Here is a 15,365-nt window from a genome sequence, read left to right as displayed (position 1 = left end):
GCTCCTCTGCCCACAGCAGCAGTCAGGTGTCCGTGAAGGAAATGTTTGAGCGGAAGAAGCCACTTTTGGCCAGTCACCCCCTTGCCCGGCGTCTGACAGCTGGCGTGGCGGAACTGTTAGCTCGCCAGCTGTTACCATACCGGCTGGTGGACTCTGAGGCCTTCCGTAAATTTGTGGCCATCGGAACACCGCAGTGGAAGATGCCAGGCCGCACTTGTTTTTCGAGAAAGGCCATACCCCAACTGCACCGTGAAGTTGAGAGGCAAGTGGTGTCATCTCTTGCGAAGAGCGTTGGGTCAAGGGTACACCTGACCACGGATGCCTGGTCTGCCAAGCACGGGCAGGGCCGCTACATTACGTACACAGCCCATTGGGTGAACCTGGTGGTGAACGATGGCAAGCAGGGCGCAGCGGACCAAATTGTGACACCTCCACGGCTTGCAGGCAGGCCTCCTGCCACCTCCTCTCCTCCTGCTACATGCTCTTCGCTGTCCTCCTCCTCCTTGGCTAAGTGGCAGTTCTCCTCTCCAGCTACACAGCCCCAGCTCCGCAGGGCCTATGCTGCATGCCAGGTACGACGGTGTCACGCCATCTTAGACATGGCTTGTCTCAAAGCGGAGAGTCACACTGGAGCAGCTCTCCTGGCTGCTCTTAAGAAACAGGTGGATGAGTGGCTGACCCCGCACCACCTGGAGATAGGCAACGTGGTGTGCGACAACGGCAGCAATCTGCTTGCCGCTTTGCATATGGGGAAGCTGACACACATACCCTGCATGGCACATGTCATGAATCTAGTTGTTCAAAGATTTGTGGCAAAGTACCCTGGCTTAGCGGATGTCCTGAAGCAGGCCAGGAAGTTCTGTGGGCATTTGAGGCGGTCTTACACAGCCATGGCACGATTTGCAGAAATTCAGCGGAAAAACAACATGCCGGTGAGACGCCTCATTTGCGATAGCCCGACTCGCTGGAATTCGACCCTGCTCATGTTCTCCCGCCTGCTAGAACAGAAGAAAGCCGTCACCCAGTACCTCTACAACTACAGTAGAACGAAACAGTCTGGGAAGATGGGGATGTTCTGGCCTGACAACTGGACACTGATGAAAAATGCATGCAGGCTCATGCGGCCGTTTGAGGAGGTGACCAACCTGGTGAGCCGCAGTGAGGGCACCATCAGCGACTTAATTCCCTACGCTTACTTCTTGGAGCGTGCTGTGCGTAGAGTGGCGGATGAAGCTGCGAATGAGCGTGACCAGGAACCGTTACGGCAGGAACAGGCATGGGACCAATTTTCATCAGACCCAGCTGTTTCCTCAACACCTGCGGCAGCACAGAGGGGGGAGGAGGAGGAAGAAGAGAGGTCGTGTGCAGAAGATGAGTCAGACTCAGAGGATGATGAGCAAGGTGTTTCTTTGGGGGAGGAGGAGGAGGAGGGGACAGCGGCAGGAGAACAACCACAGCAGGCGTCGCAGGGGGCTTGTGCTGCTCAACCTTCCCGTGGTATTGTTCGCGGCTGGAGGGAGGAGGTTGACTTACGTGACGTCACTGAGGAAGAGCAAGAGGAGATGGAGGGTACTGGATCTGACTTTGTGCAGATGTCGTCTTTTATGCTGTCCTGCCTGTTGAGGGACCCCCGTATAAAAAACCTCAAGGGGAATGAGCTGTAGTGGCCACACTACTAGACCCTCGGTACAGGCACAAAGTGGCGGACCTGTTACCAACTCACCTGAAGGTGGAAAGGATGCAGCACATGCAGAACCAGCTGTCAACTATGCTTTACAATGCCTTTAAGGGTGATGTGACAGCACAACGCCAGCAAGGTACCACTGCCACTAATCCTCCTCCCGTGTCCACGCAGTCAAAGACAGGACGCTCCAGCGATCTCATGGTGATGTCGGACATGCGGACGTTCTTTAGTCCAACGCCTCGCCGTAGCCCTTCCGGATCCACCCTCCACCAACGCCTGGAACGGCAGGTAGCCGACTACCTGGCCTTAAGTGTGGCTGTAGACACTGCTGTGAACAGCGATGAGGAACCCTTGAACTACTGGGTGCGCAGGCTTGACCTGTGGCCAGAGCTGTCCCAATTTCCCATCCAACTTCTCTCCTGCCCTGCCGCAAGTGTCCTCTCAGAAAGGACCTTCAGCGCAGCTGGAGGCATTGTCACAGAGAAGATAAGTCGCCTAAGTCACAAAAGTGTTAAGTACCTCACCTTTATCAAAATGAATGAGGCATGGATCCCGGAGGGCTGCTGCCCGCCCCAAGACTAAGTCAGTCCCGCACACACAGCATCTCTGCCTGCACGCCGTGTGACTGGCTGCCTGGCCTGCCCCAAGAAGACTAAGTCGCTCCCAGTCCCTCCACACAGCATGTCTGCCTGCAGGCCGCTTCACTACCTTCTCCGCCACCACCAACAGGGTCCGGGACTCCAGGCGGATTGCTGAATTTTTTAGGCCGCTGCTAGCAGCGGCCGCTGTAATAATTTTTCTGGTGCGTGTACATGACTGCCTAATTTTTCTGGCTGCACTGCGGGCAGCTGCAACAACAAAAGAAAAGGCATGTACATGCGCCCATTCCCCTTTGTGATCATTACCTTGCCGTGGTGAAGGGGCTTGCGTATCACAATGAAGCAATGACCGGCGCCTAGATGAGTGTCTCGGGGGGCACACAAAAGATAATAAGGTCGTTGCTTCATTGTGGTCAGACCAAATTTGATCAGCTGGACAGTCACTGTTCTGTCATTCAGCTACATCAGCCAGGCCGACCATATGGGCTGTAAAGCCACCAAAACCTGCACTCTCGCCATGGTGCGCACCAGTCCAGCACGGCCGTCACTACACAAACAGCTGTTTGCGGTGCGTTACACGGTGAGTTTGGTGTGTCAGTGTGAAGCAGTACCTTAATTACACTACCTGATTGATGTATACACATGCAAGATGTTTTAAAGCACTTTAGGCCTGTCATTTAGCATTCAATGTGATTTCTGCCCATAAAACGCTGCTTTGCGTCAAATCCAGATTTTTCCCGGGGACTTTTGCCATCTATCCCACTCCGCCATGCCCCCCTCCAGGTGTTAGACCCCTTGAAACATCTTTTCCATCACTTTTGTGGCCAGCATACATTTTTTTTTTACAAAGTTCGCATCCCCATTGAAGTCTATTGCGGTTCGCGAACTTTACCGCGAACCGAACCTTCCGCGAAAGTTCGCGAACCCGGTTCGCGAACCTAAAATCGGAGGTTCGCCCCAACTCTAGTGAGTAGACCCTGGAGATTTGGGCATGCATGCTCTGCGTGGAGCGCGGAAGTGCATTGCGGCTGGAGACAAGGAAAGTCTTGTGGGATCTGAGGGGACTTGGTGTGGTTTACGTGTAAGGGTTATTCAAATTACTTGGGATTAAAGTATTTAAGTTATACTGTATAAGTGCACAGGACGCGTGCAGGCTTTTTACTCCATGCGTAATAATGTATTTTTGGTATGGAGGGGGCTATGGAGGGTTGGGACTATAGAGATGATGCATATGTATGAGGGGTGGGTATATTTAGCACTGCCAGCGAATCCTGACCCATAACCCCTGATGAGTCAAAAGACAAAACGCGTAGGGCGTGGCTTAGCGGGCAGGAAGCGGCAGTGCATCAAGGAGACGTCCTGGAACTTTTATGATACATGCTGATTTTAACTTATGTTTGTGAGTAGCGCTACTGATTTTTATTACCTTAATTAAAGGGTGTTATGCTATATGAAGATTTTTTGTCGCAGTGGGCTGTATGATTCTGTCTGGAGCTGGGAAGGTTTAACCCTGAGTTGGTAGAGATGCTGGGAGTCACAGGATTGTGCAAACACGCTGTTAAGCTGTCTGTGAGTTGGGCAGCCTACTGATCAGGTGAGCACGATCCCGGAAGGTGGGGGTGACACAGTGTGGAGTTGGTGGCCCCCATAATATAGCACGGTGACATATCCTGGCTAGTGGGTATTCCCTTCCCAATACCGGCAGTGCAGCCTGTGCAATGAATTTTTAATTTTGTATTTTTGGGAGATCTGCCCGTGAATTGGATTGAAAATAAGAAGATCTGATCGTTTTGGAATTTGTATGCTGTACTAGCTGTCTGTGGCCTGGGCAGCCATAGTGCAAGGTGAGAGCAGTCATCGCGGGTGGTGGTGTGCACAACAATTGGTGTTATCCAGCAGAACTGTGCACGGGCCATAGTTGGTGGAGGATTGCTCGATCGAATTGGCAGCCTATGCGATGAAGATTTTTTTGTTGTTTCTCTGTTTCCTTTCTTGTATGAGGTTACCGGTTCTGGAGACTGAAGAGGATCTGTGATCTGTGGGATTTGGAACTTCTCTCTATTTTAGTGGACTGTGAGGCAGCGCATAGTATGTTATAGACTTTGTTTTAACGATTACTACTATTCAAAGTATCTATAGAAGTGAGCACAGGACCAATAGTAGGCTAGTTCTGTGGTTGATGGGGAGCCCCTCAGGGGCCCTCTGGCCCAAGGGTCCCGGTGAGGTCGGAACCTCTGCATCCTCTATTGCTACAATCCCCTATTGTGTTCCCTTTATTTTTTGAGCAGTGTATACACTGTGGTCCCGGATGCTGAAAAGTCTATGTGCAGCTGTGAGCGGTGTGACAGGAGACAAGGGTGTTTGTGACAATAAAAGAGTATTTGGGATGATCAAGTTCCCATGCCAATGTGCCCACATCAGGGATGTCTATAATACAAGTTAAGGAAAAGGAAGCACACAGAAAAAAGTAAAAAAAAAACAAAACATAAAAAACAGCTTAAAATTGGATGGCAAGTTTTCACTTACCTCTCAAGAAGGTCATCTACCAATAAGGTAAAATTAAACACTTTATTATAGCACTGCTAGCTGTGAGAGACACTCCTGCTATTCCTTGGCTCTGTACTGACACAATTATATAGACCTAAAAAAACAAACCAAAGAACTCTTGCAAAACAATTAGTTGTGCTTTAATTCTACCTGAATGGTAAATGACCTTGCTAAGTGAAAAGTTGTCATAATAGGTTGGTTGTTCGATTATCTTCTTTCTAGATCCCTCCTTCTCCTTAAACAGTTTCATCAATGTAAGCTGTGGATTGATACGACTCCAAAGTAGGACTTGTGAGTTAGAGGTGCACAGCGTTTATGTAACGGAGAACCAAAATCACTCTAGTTTTTGAGTGTTAAAAAGCCTCTCTACTGAATATCTGCACAATTTTGCCTTCCCAAAACATATTTCAAATTACTGAGTTTCACATGAGGAGGAAGTTATCTGGATGGTGCATCAATTCCGGGCCATGAGTGTATAGGAAAATATTTTGGCCCACAACAACATTCCCAGGGGTTTTGGTTGTCTGTATTGCTGGTGATGTCAGCACTATCCACAGAACAGGTAGAATTAACTACAGTTTTTACCAAAAGTTCTTTTTATTGGCCAAAAGTGTTAAGCTAATAGAAGTTTCAAAGATCTCCTTCATTGGTGTGTTTGCTGAAATTCATCCAGTTTGCCCTATAGTAAACATAAAGGGCTCTATTCACAAAACCATGTGTGGTAACTCTTTTTTGGGTGAAAAATTACCTCCAGTAATAATTCACTAAAAATAGTGAGTATTCACTAAAAATGTACCAAGTGTGATAAATGTTTGATAAAAGTGCGGTAAAACAGGTGATAAAACTGTCAGTAATATGTATGGAAATAAAGCTTTTTTGACCACTGTAGGGCAGCCCATATGCTTGTCATCCATTACACAGAGACGGCCCAGGAAAGCCTGTCACATTTATAGTGGGACCTCAACTCTTGCACAGGACAGGAGGAAGACATATAGAAATGTATACACTGTATATCCTGTATGTATATAATTTAGCCTGTCTAATTCCCCCTCATCTGTGAATAATCACAACTGTAATTTTAGCTCTCAGCTGTGCCAGCTGGCTGCCTCAGCAGAGCAGCTAATGTGTAAACACAGGCTGTTAACCCTATGTCTGCTTCCATGAAAGCAGGAAGTACATACACTGGAGATTGTTTGCTGGATGTGTATCAGCTGTAACAAAAAATGTTTTTTCTTTAAAGGCTAAAGCAACAAATCAGGAGCACCACAAAAATTATTCCAAAAGAAAGGTGTGCCTGGTCTTCACCCCTGTACCAAGGGGTCAAGCAATGAAGATCCTCAAAAGACTGGCACCACACAAGGTATAAATAGCTCAGTGGATGTTTATTGCAGCATCTAGCAATAAAAGGGCAACGACAGCCCGCTGTTTCGGCCTGTAAGGCCTTTGTCAAGTTGCACAAAAACACAGTGAAAAACACATAAATATATATATAATAACCCCGCCCCCTTAGGACATGAGCCAATCCAGTCTGGAGGAGAGAGCGGACCTGATGGGAAACAGTCTCCCAGAATATGCACCAATAGGCATGTAACATCTAAATATTTAAAATGGAGAACTCACCAATCAGGGAGCGCTGCACCGTCAATGTGACTCAAGTGTTAACGGCTAAGGACGGCGCATCAAGCCCACACCGCAAACCCTGTCATCGGGAAGCAGTAGTGATGACGCCAGAGGTCATGTGCATAAGGCACATGACTCAAGCGTCCAATCACGCGTGTCGTCCAGCCGCTCTGTACGTAACGTACACAACACTAGACAGTCAGCGGTGGGAGGAGCGGCAGGTGTTGCCAAGCAACATACAAACATAAACAAAGCCGCATACTCACAATACCGCCGGCTGTCACAAAAAAGGTTAGCAGCGCTCGCTCCTCATCACAGGCTGGACCTGTGAAAATAAAAACAAAAGCAAATAGATGCATTAAGAAACAAACACAAGATATAAACCATATATATACATACAGATCAGAAGATGATGGACATGACAAAATTACTCAATAAAGTAGGGACGCAGTCAACTATATCAAATACAAAAATTCAGGTCATATTCCCTATTAAGGCCAACTCTACCCATGGCGTCAAGGCGCCTGATCCACCCAGCCTCCCTCCTTAATAGCTCTTTAGTGCGATCACTACCCCTCCATGAGGATGGCACTCCATCTATGGCCATCACTCTTAGCTGAGCCACACTATGATGGCAAAGGGTAAAATGCTCAGCCACAGCTTGACCTGCAGTTTTGTTACGAATTGCTGTCTTGTGTCCAGAAATGCGTACCTTCAGACTTTTAGTGGTCATGCCCACATAAACATAGCTACATGGACACTTGATAAGGTAAACCACATAGGCAGAATCACAAGTGAATCTGCCCCGTATGTGGTATGTGGTACCCGAGGAAGGATGTTGAAATCCTTCCTCGGGTACCACATACCACATACGGGGCAGATTCACTTGTGATTCTGCCTATGTGGTTTACCTTATCAAGTGTCCATGTAGCTATGTTTATGTGGGCATGACCACTAAAAGTCTGAAGGTACGCATTTCTGGACACAAGACAGCAATTCGTAACAAAACTGCAGGTCAAGCTGTGGCTGAGCATTTTACCCTTTGCCATCATAGTGTGGCTCAGCTAAGAGTGATGGCCATAGATGGAGTGCCATCCTCATGGAGGGGTAGTGATCGCACTAAAGAGCTATTAAGGAGGGAGGCTGGGTGGATCAGGCGCCTTGACGCCATGGGTAGAGTTGGCCTTAATAGGGAATATGACCTGAATTTTTGTATTTGATATAGTTGACTGCGTCCCTACTTTATTGAGTAATTTTGTCATGTCCATCATCTTCTGACCTGTATGTATATATATGGTTTATATCTTGTGTTTGTTTCTTAATGCATCTATTTGCTTTTGTTTTTATTTTCACAGGTCCAGCCTGTGATGAGGAGCGAGCGCTGCTAACCTTTTTTATGACAGCCGGCGGTATTGTGAGTATGCGGCTTTGTTTATGTTTGTATGTTGCTTGGCAACACCTGCCGCTCCTCCCACCGCTGACTGTCTAGTGTTGTGTACGTTACGTACAGAGCGGCTGGACGACACGCGTGATTGGACGCTTGAGTCATGTGCCTTATGCACATGACCTCTGGCGTCATCACTACTGCTTCCCGATGACAGGGTTTGCGGTGTGGGCTTGATGCGCCGTCCTTAGCCGTTAACACTTGAGTCACATTGACGGTGCAGCGCTCCCTGATTGGTGAGTTCTCCATTTTAAATATTTAGATGTTACATGCCTATTGGTGCATATTCTGGGAGACTGTTTCCCATCAGGTCCGCTCTCTCCTCCAGACTGGATTGGCTCATGTCCTAAGGGGGCAAGGTTATTATATATATATTTATGTGTTTTTCACTGTGTTTTTGTGCAACTTGACAAAGGCCTTACAGGCCGAAACAGCGGGCTGTCGTTGCCCTTTTATTGCTAGATGCTGCAATAAACATCCACTGAGCTATTTATACCTTGTGTGGTGCCAGTCTTTTGAGGATCTTCTTTAAAGGCTATTATGCTGTTGCTTATCTTTTAGATCAGAGATGAATTTCCTCCTCGGCATCTATAGAATCATCTAAAAGACTGTACGAGGTGTGAAAGTGCGCCTGGAGATTAGACACACTTGTCTTCTCTGCCTTCTGTGTAACATTGACATAAACTCGAGCAAACAAAGCTCAGAAGGCTCCATCCTGAAGGCCAAATGCAGAGAAGTGATAATTATCACCTGCCATTTGTAGGTGATAAAAAAAATCCTTAATTAACACCAACTTTTCAATTGAGAATCTCAAATTGGAGATACATTTTGAGGTAATTACCACACTTTTACCTCATTTTTACCGCATGAGGTAATTTAGGGCGAAAAAAAAATTGTGAATTTGAAAATGGAGATATTTTGGTCGGTGTTTATCACTACCTAATTTAACTCATGCGGTAACTCATTGAGAATAGAGCCCATTGTGGTAATAAAACCTGATTAATTCTTCATTCTCAGGGCCGGTTCAAGTAACAATTGGGCCCTAAGGCAAAATTAGCCTTGCGGCCCCCAACAGACACCCCCCGACCAAAATGTGTCATTAGAGGCCCTTTGTTGCAGCCAAATTTCCCTCCTGGGCCCCTGAGCTGGCTGCTGACCCTCCCCCAATCACCTCCCAACTTAACAGACTCTGCAGGGTCCCTGGGGAGCAACAGTTAAGATGAGGGAGGGACACCTTGGGGCCCCTACAGGCTCTGGGGCCCTGGGGCAATTGCCCATTTTTTCCTATGGTAGCTCCGGCCCTGTTCATTCCTATACAAGAGCAGCATTATTTTAGCCTTCTTTCATCTTATCTAACTAGACTGGAGGTCTGACAAAGCTTGACTTGAGCCCCCGCTAGCAGACAATAAGAAGAAAAGAATGTGGGAACAGTTATTACTATGATACATACAGCAGTGTGTGGTTTAGGTTCTGACACTTCCTGGCACGCTATATATATATAGAATGCAAATATAGAAGCAAAAGCATAAGCTCGGAAAATCAGCAGAGCAGAAGCCTCCGGTGTCTGCAGCTCTGGACATCACACAGTGACCACACTGAGGCACGGGACAGTAAAGGGCCTCACGTTGGTCATTTCGCATCTCTCTTCTCTCATCACAATTATGGGGGGAAACAATATGTGGTTTCCAGATGACAGAGTTGGTTTTTCTCTGCAACTGAATGCAAATGCTCCGCAAAATGAAAATGTGTTTTTTGCACGGCCAAATATTCTCATTGTGCGAAAAAATGATTTTTCTCTTGCCCGCTGACGTCAATAATACCCAGAACCACTGGATGTGTGTCTGGCTTTTGGAGGCATAAAGGGATGATTTGCATATTTTGGAGTAAAGCATCATGGGAAACCACAGTTGCTCACTTAAAGTGTACCAGAGCCTAAGCTTGGGTACAAAATGAGATGCTTTCATAAAGAGAGGAAAGTCTCATTAGGATCCAGAGCTAATGAGGCTTTGCTAACTGTCCCATGGTTCTCTGTTGCTGAGCGAAGACACCTAGAATATTGCCGACGAGGGCTAGCTGGCAATCTCATCGGGGCAGCGCTCCTGTCTTGGCACCAGTGTGCCCGTATACAGCCAAGCATGGCCACAACTACACAGTAAGCCAGAGCCACTTGTGCACAACTGTGCTACGCTGCTGTGCTCAAATGGCTGTAGTACGGCCACGCTTGTGACAGAAGATGAGGATGGCCCTAATGTACAGGGGGTCCATGCTGGGTGACGTGGGACCATGGGACAGCGAGGGAAGCCTCACTAGGATGATGACAGACGCAATCTCATGATGACAGAAGCAATCTCACTATAGCGTTACACTGCCACCCAGAGGATGGCGGGAGAATTTCAGCGCAGGATCCTCGGGAGGTGAGTCTGTACAGGGGGTGCCGCAGATCTCACTGTGGCATGATTTTTTTCCCTGGTTTTAGGCACTAAAAGCATGTTAAAAAATTGCACCATTTTTAGACCCTAAAATCTGGAAAAAATCATACCGCCAGGGAGGTTAAAGCTGAATTATTGCAAATACTTTTGCTATAAGAAGGCAAAATTGTAGCAAGTGTTGCTTTTTAGTAAGAGGGCTCTCTTATTGTATGCATTTATTTATTATACTAGCTGATTGCCCGGCGTTGCCCGGGTATGTATTTGGTTGGTGTCAGCTCCACCCACTTTTTCTAACCCTAACACACAAACGCTCAATAACCAAGTTTGTGAGCTTTGGCATCAATAATTTGTATATTCCCATAGATATTAAATAAATCAGATTGGGAGTTTGTGACTTTGTCCCTCCCCAGCATTTAAACCCCAGTCACCCAATGACCTACTGAACCAGGTTTAAGGCGTCTGCTATTAACAGTTTAAAATGGCAGCAATTTAAATATTCCCCTTGAAAATCAACAAGTGAATTTTGATTGGCTATTATTATTATTATTATTATTATTATTTATTGTATTTATAAAGCGCCAACATATTACGCAGCGCTATTATAGGCTCTACCCACTTCCCTGACTATTAATCGCAGTCACCCCCAGAGACCATCTGGGCAAAGTTTAAGAACTCTGCCATTGACAGTGTAAGAATGGCTGCAGTTTATATTTTCCAGTAAAATTTGTATTTGGCTTCACCCACTTTTTGTAAGCTTGACACACAGTCACTCAGTGACCAAGTGTGTGAGCTTTCGGGTTCCTGGCATCAAAATTGTGTGAATGGAAGCAGTTTATCCAGCAAAGAAATTTGATTGGCTGTTTGTGGCTCCGCCCCTTTTCTGAATTTTAACCCCAATGACCGACTGTAGCAGGTTTGAGGCTTGTGCCATTAACAGTGCAAGAGTGGCAGCAATTTTAATATTCCCCTTGAAAATCAACGGGTGAATATTGATTGGCTTTTTTAGGCTCCATCCACTTTTCTGAATATTAATCCCAGTCACTCAGTAACCAATTGTGCAAAGTTTGAGAACCCTGCCATTAACAATGAAGTAGGGCTGCAGTTTACATTTTCTCAGGAAAAATCTGTTTTTGACTCCACCCAGTTTTTATAACCTTGACACACAGTCACTCAATGACCAAGTTTGTGAGCTTTCGGGTTCCTGACACCAAAATTGTGTGAATGGAAGCAGTTTATCCAACAAAGAAATCTGATTGGCTTTTTGTGGCTCCACCCCTTTAGTAAATTTGAACCCCAGTCACTTATTGACCGACTGTAGCAGGTTTGAGGTCTCTGCCATTAACAGTGTAAGAATGGCTGCAGTTTCAATATTCCTTTTGAAAATCAATAGGTGAATTTTGGCTGTTGTAGGCTCCACCTACTTTTCTGAATATTATTCCCAGTCACCCAGTGACCAACTCTGAGTTTGAGAACCCTGCCAATAACAGAATGGCTGAAATCAATCTAACAAATCTGATTGGCTGTTTGTGGCCCCACCCACTTTAGTGAATTTGGACCCCAGTCACCCAATGACTGACTGTATCAGGTTTGAGGCCTCTGCCATTAACAGTGTAAGAATGTTTGAGGTTTTGGATGTGGGGGGGGTGAAGGAGAGTGCAGAGTTCAGGGTGACACCCAGACGGCGGGTTAAGAGATAGGGCAAATGGTAGTGTGGTTAACAGGGACGTGCACATCTGGGAGGGTCAGGGATGGCCAGCGTGGGAGGATCATAAATTCTGTTTTGTCCAGGTTTAGTTTCAGGAACCTAGCGGACATCCAGGAGAAGATGGCTGATGGGCAGGAGGAAACCTTGTCCATGGTAGTGGTGGATATGTCAGGGGTGTGGAGGTAGATCTGGGTGTCATCTGCATACAGATGATAGTTAAAACTCATGGAGGAGATAACCTTGCCAATGGAGGATGTGTACAGGAAGACCAGTAGGGGACCAAGGACCGAGTGTTGGGGGTGGGTGAGGACTCATTGAAGGAGGTCATAAAGGAGCCTTTTAGTGCCTCATACTTTCCTAGTGGTTTTGGCTCATCATGAGCTGCTCAGGTATTCTGTACTAATACTGGTCCAAGCCCTATCCCATAGAGTCATACCAATCCCTGCCATCCACTGATGAGGACCAGAAAGTCAGAACCTGGCGTTCTGCATGATGAATAGATGATTTGTATATTGTATGATTTGTATATTTGGGAATGATGCATTATGGGAAACAACAGTTGCACAAAGAACCTGAGGTAGTTAGCAACATAAAAAACAGATACTTACAAGCAAAGAGGGTAACCAAGCACCTTGGGGTAACCCAAACCACTAGGAATGTATAGGGGACTAAAAGAGACCGAAAAACCTTCCTACTAAAAAGCAATGCTTAGTGTGATTTGCGTTCTTAAAACAAAAGGCATTTGTGATAATTCAGCATATGTGGTTACCCACATGGCATTTTACAGTCATACCACCCCCACATGTAGACTGCCTGTTTCAGACTTTTGGTCCTCAGATCCTACTTTCCTAGTGGTTGGGTCACCCTGAGCTGCTTGGTTACTCTGTTGTACTGGTCCAAGCCCTATCCCATACAGCCATATCAATCCATGCCATGCACTGAAGAGGACCGAAAGTCAGAAAAAAGAGGTCTACATGGGGGTTGGTATGGCTCTGTAAAATGTAAAGCTATAGGCTTGTTAGACACCAGCAGTTCTGGATGAAAGCTTGGCTTCAGGTTCACAAAGAGGTAATTTGCATATTCAGTAGCGGTGAATTGGGCAACCACAGATCAGTGGCGTAACAATAGCCCCTGCAAGGGATGCAACTGCAGGGGGCCCTTAGAGGGAAAAGCCTGAGAGGGGAAGGGCCTGGCTGTAGGGCCCTCCAGGCCATTTTTAGGGGCAGGTGGGGGTGCAGCACAGGAAGAGGGAGCAGCAGGCACAAACAGCAGCACTCCCCCCACCAGAAATGACAACTGGGGGGCCCCATCCAAAGTTTTGCAGGGGGGCCCAGTGATTTCCAGTTAAGCCCCTGCCACAGATGTTCACTTAAATCTAAATTATCGCAAATACCTTCTGTTTTAAGAAAGCAAATCACACCAAGCACAAACAAAAAGTGAAGCCTTTGTCCTCTTCCAGACCACCGCCACAGCCCGGAACCTTCTTGATCTTTGGGCCAATGCACCTCTTCATGCACGAATGTGGCCGTACCCGCACACTAAACAAGCGGCTTCAGCTTTATTCACAGGCACAGCCGTGCTCACACACAGTGGGGAGTGCAGCCACATAATGGCCCGTACTCACGGGCTGCAAAAGTGGCCTGTCGCCAGCACACGTGAGCGTGTGGGCGACAGGCCGGCGACAGCTTCTCTCCAGGTCCCTCCGCGTACACACGCGGAAGAGGGACCAGCGGCGAGGCGGAAGCTGTCACCGACGTTCCTCCTCCCTCCGCCGGAAGCTCCATATACTTTAATGGAGGTTGCTGTCGCTAGTCCGCGTACTCACGCGGACTAGCGACAGTTGCGGCGGAGGTGCGGTGGCGACTGTCGCCATGCGATTGAAACTTTCAATCGCCTGGCGACATGAGTGACGGGCGACAGTTCGGGGTGCGCGCGCATGCAACGGCCCATACTCACGGGCGACCTGTCGCCGCAACACGCGCGCGCCGCGTGTTGAGGCGACAAAAGTCCCTCGTGAGTATGGGCCATAACACATCCAACAAGTACTTGGGGTCCATGCGTGGCAACAATAGGGGTCAGGAGGATGTGGGAAGCCTCTTCTTAGGGATGTCATTTTTTTATATACCATCCAGTATACTTTAAAGCTGTATTGTCTTACCTTCTATTTTAAGAAGGCAAAATTACATACAGTGTTGCTATTTAGCAAGACGGCTTTTCAGCCTCTTTTATCCCTTATATTGTAGTGACTCTGGGTCACCATGAGCTGTCTGGTTATTCCTTCGTACTGGCCCAAGCCCTATCCTACAGATAGGGATGGTCAATGAGATTTAAATAATTTCAAGTTGATGCAGCATTATGCAAATTTTGTATGCAAATGTATGCAGCTTAAATATGAAGCAAGTCCATTTTCGAGCTGCATAAATTTGCATAGAAATGTGCATAATCTCGCATCAACTTAAAACTATTTGCATTTCATTTACCATCCCTACCCATAGAGTCATGTCAATCCATTCCATGCACTGCTGAGGACCAATAAGTTCAAAAAGAGCTTGTCTGCATGTTGGGTTGATGTGGCTCCGTAAATTTTATAAGCTATAGGGTTGCTATACACCAGCGGTTCTGGATGTGTGCCTGGCTTCAGGGGCATAAAGAGATAATCTGCATATTCAGGAGTGATACATCATGAGAACTACAGTTGCTCACTTAAAGCTGGATTGTTGCAAATACCTTGTATTCTAAAAAGGCACAATCATATTCAGGCTTATTTTTCTCCTTTCTGAAGTCATACCAATTAAAACAAATACATTTCTGTGGCCTCTGAGAACTGTGAGGGCCCGTTTCCACTATCGCGGAAACGGCCGCGAATCCGCAGAGTTTCCCCGCAGGCAAATCGCGCGGGGAAACTCTGCCATAGGGGATAACGGTGCCGCCGGCCGAATCGCTTGCAGTAGCGATTCGGCCGGAACCCCCTACAGAATTCGCGGCAGAGGCTGCGATTCCCATAGCCGTGCATGGCACGGCTCATGGGATTCGCCTGCGATCCCGCCCACCCGCTCAGTGCCGGCGTGCGTCTAAGAGACGCACGCCGCCCTAGTGGAAACGAGCCCTGAGGCCAGGTGCACACCTGGCAGAAACGCTTGCGGAGCAGGAATTGCTGCGTTTTATGCAGCAATGTTAGTCTATGGGACGCAGGAGGACCAGCGTTCAACCTGCGATTTACAGTAAGCGTTCTGCAGATGCTTGCAGTGTTGCATAATATGTAAGCTGGCTGCCAAAACGCACATAATGAAAGTCTATGGTAATGCATATGCATTGTGTTTTCAATGAGTTTTATGCT

This window comes from Hyperolius riggenbachi, chromosome 2 (genome assembly GCF_040937935.1).
Source record: "Hyperolius riggenbachi isolate aHypRig1 chromosome 2, aHypRig1.pri, whole genome shotgun sequence".
In the NCBI taxonomy this organism is placed as follows: domain Eukaryota; kingdom Metazoa; phylum Chordata; class Amphibia; order Anura; family Hyperoliidae; genus Hyperolius; species Hyperolius riggenbachi.
The sequence above is the reverse complement of the archived record's forward strand: the minus strand, read 5'-3'. Positions refer to the sequence as shown.